The sequence below is a fragment of the Agrilus planipennis genome, unplaced genomic scaffold (genome assembly GCF_000699045.2).
Source record: "Agrilus planipennis isolate EAB-ADULT unplaced genomic scaffold, Apla_2.0 scaffold209, whole genome shotgun sequence".
Lineage (NCBI taxonomy): Eukaryota > Metazoa > Arthropoda > Insecta > Coleoptera > Buprestidae > Agrilus > Agrilus planipennis.
Window position 1 is genome coordinate 522290 of NW_020439069.1, and position 4061 is coordinate 526350.

Below are 4061 nucleotides of genomic sequence, written 5' to 3' on the forward strand. Positions count from 1 at the left end.
GCTATGTCCCTGCATTTTAAGTCTGTAATATCTTCGAAAATATTCATTTAAATTACATGCTGTAAAGGGCCATATTGATCTATATTAAATGCACAATGTATTTAAAAGTATTTAATTGGATAAGGATTAATGCTGTTTTGCTTAAAATCGCTTCGTAAATAAGCCATTAATTCTCGTAAAAAGTAAAGGGTAAAAAATGGTTATTGTGGGTTATTTCTAAGAGATAGACATATACCATCCCGGACTTTTTTGTAGACCTTTTTAAGGTGTACAATACTGTAGTATATTATTTTGATCTGTCTCGTAGGGTTCAGCCAGCGTTTGCAATGTAAGCGCAAAAAAATGTGTTTATTTACGACATCACATTACAAACCTCTAAAATTATCAGTGTTTCTCTACTAAATTATGCATGTATTATACATATAAACCTTCCTCTTGAATTACTATATCTATTAAAAAAAAACGCATTAAAATCCGTTACGTAGTTTTAATGATCTAAGCATACATAGGGACAGACAGCGGGGAAAATGCGTTGCATGATTTCAATACATAGCAACTCGCATGAAACGAACTTACCCTAATACCGTGCGTAAAGAAGTTTCACTTCAAAAGGTTCTTAAAAATCTTTTGTAAGGTGTAACAATTTTGCTAAATAGTAACTTAATAAATAAAATTTGTAACAGTTTGTTGTTTCATTTTAAATTAAACAAATAGGTACTTTTGTTTGTTTTGATACAAAATGTTTCGTAACATAGGTTTTCGTGGCTTACTTGCTATCATATTGGTTTAATGCGTAATGTAAAATTGTAAAACTCAAAATTCTTCATTGACACACAGTAATCAAAATTACGTTGCCTGTTTGTATGTATTTTGATTAGATACGCAGAGGTCACAAGAGCTACTGTTTTCTTGTATAATGGAGAAAGTAACGTAATGCTGTATCACATGCGACAGTTTGAAATGTTTTGATTATAGACCAGAGAATATGTTTCAAAGAGTTGTGTTAAACTTGCGACAAGATGCGCGAAGATGTATTTCTTCAAAAATTGGTGTGTTAGGTGTACCCTTTGATAAAGGTCAGACAAAGCCTGGTGTAGCTAATGGACCAAAATCTCTAAGGGATGCTGGATTGGTGGAGAAAATTCGAAATATTCGTAAGTACCTTCCTAATACAAGTAGAAACAACGCAAGTGATAAATTTCATCTGTATTACGTCTTCTCAATGAAGTCATTTTCCCCAAAAAGCTCCTGTTTTACGACAGATAGTAGTAGGTAAATTTCTGTGTCCGGTTTTGTCGGTAACATTCTATAAAGAGGAGAAAAACTGATTCCAGTTCCACTTCAGGCGAAGTTGACTTAAATTTGTAAATTATTATTATAGGCATCTAATTATTGTATATCTACGTACATGCATATATATTTATCAAATAGCTAACAATTGCAACATTAATAAATTAAGTTAGAAATTCGGGCAACTTAAAATTGTAGCAATTAATGCTAATTATTATTACATTAATGATTAAAAACAGCTTTATCATTACGCTATTCAATTGTTTGTTTCACTGTTTGGCTTGTTCTTCAAGGCTTTTGTTGTCTCCTCATACCATTCTAGATTAATTCACTTCCAATTTTGTTATTTTTGGCATACGTATCGGAAATACCTCTCACTCACTGGTATAGATATTGAAAAAAGCCATGCAATGGATTTTTTCAGTTAGAATATTAGATTTATGTACGATCAGAAGGTCAAAATCAAAAGAAATATGATGATGACTAGCAGACAGAAACAAATGAGTATGAGGGTAAAACTAGATAAATTTCATCTTGTCGAAGAAAATCATTAGTAGATCTGAAATTAAGGAAAAAATATCAGATTAATTCCAGAGTAAAACGGATGAAATTTTTATTTTAGACATGAAACAGATGAGAACTGTATTTTTGTTAGTATTTTTTCTTGTATCGCCTTTTCTAAAGAAATATCTTTGAAAATTTTACGGTATTATCTACTGGTTACCTCAATACAAATTTCAGCAAAAAAAAAAATAATAATTACAGAAAGTTTAATTGTTTTAATGATACTGCATTAATGTAGATTAACGAATATAAAATAATAAATGGAAAGAGTTAAAAACCACAAAATTATTTAAAAACTGTTATTCACGTATGACTGTGTAATCAAACATTTAACATTAACATTAAACAGTTTTTATGAAGAATTTTAAATAATAATGATTTGTTTTAATTAATCTAATATGATGATGGATAAGCTTTATCTATGGAATTCATTATTTATTTTATGTTTAGCTCAATATTTGAGAGCAAACTGTTTTTGAGATCTAAATAAAACCAATGTACATTATAATAATAATAATACTTTATTTATTTATATTTATCAATACATTATTACATTAACATTACCTGAACTTATACAATTTCTTAAAACTATGATTTATACTTAAATTTCATTTCTCATTTGCCATCTCATATCTCTATTTTTTTATCATGCTCTCTTCTTCATAACTTTGTGATCTTTTCATATCTTCTTTATCTCTCATCTCCGACTCGACTATTTTAAAAGTATTTACAATCTCCTTATAGATTTCGCCTCTTAATTTAGTAATTATTAAATTTCTCATATCATTTTCTCCCGATCCGACGGGACTTGAAACTTGTCGAAGTTCTCGTACAAACTAGAGTGGGTGGATCGGTTTGCGAGTTTCGATGATTTAGGGAGCGGGACCATAGGTTCAATCATAATCAATCAAGTCCCTGAAAGAGGACAGCAGCTCTTTCAATACTCAGGGTAGCAGAGATCACGAGGATCGGTATGGCACGCTGATCCACAATACTGTGATGTGGAAGGCAACGGAAACCATCACTTTTTGATATCGAGTAAAACGTACAACTATACAAATTAAATGATGGCGTCCTCTGGGGGTAAAGCACTCCGGACGTAAACGTCCCCCATTCGGATAAGTGCAATAGGGGAAGAGGCAACATTTCACGAGTCGCATTGTAGAATATTAAGAAAATGAGGCAAGTAGGGAAATTAGAAAATTTGATATGAACAGACCAGAATTAGATATGGTAGACATTAGTAAAGTCCGTTGACTGGTTGGACAGGTACCTCCACTCTTTCCTATCCTGAGCTAGCTTCGCATTTNGAAGTATTACCTCCCTCTCCATATTTTGTATGTAATATTCTTTATTTACATCACTCTTTGGAACATCATCCTTAATTTTTAATGCAGAATCTCGAACCTAATAAAAATTTTTATGAATTTGCAACCTAAAATACCAACATCAATATCCAACTTACCTGAATAGGAAGTCCATATTCTAAATCTAAAAGACATGTTTGACATACATTCTTAAGTTTGCTACATGTCTGACAAATTTCTGTTTTCTTAAACCTCATTCGGGCACCAGGACACCATCTAAATACAGTAAATGGTCTGGCACATATTTTACATTCTTTGCCGTATTTCTCCTTGGTCTATAAAAATAATTTTTTGTTTTGTTAAAAAAATACAGATTTATTTTATTATTGGTTGTTCATTTTGCTTACCATGCGTATGTATGGATTATCACCTAAACATGTTTGACATAAAATAGGAAAATCCTGCAATCATTAAAATATGTTTTATATATAAACTATTGGAAAAATATAAAAATACTTACTAAGTCCTCCCAATTTTGTCGATTATAAGTATTTGTAGTTTTTGAAAGGGCCATATTTTCCAGTAGTTTATTTTGCCAGTTAAAATTTGTAAGCAAATGGACCTTACCTCTGCAATACACGTAATATATAAAATATTTTATCAATCTAAATTTCAATAAAATATAATCACTTACCAGATTAAACAGAAACGAAAACAAAAATTCTTAGCAAAATTACTTGAAAGTATATATATGTCTGACTCTTTTAACTGCTTTTAACCTAACTTTCTATCATCTTTCTATTTTTTATTCATTCCATAGATTAATTCATTCACCTATCTTCCAGTCGCAATAACCGCCAAACGGATGAAAGAAAGAGTACAAAATTATTGTATATTGCA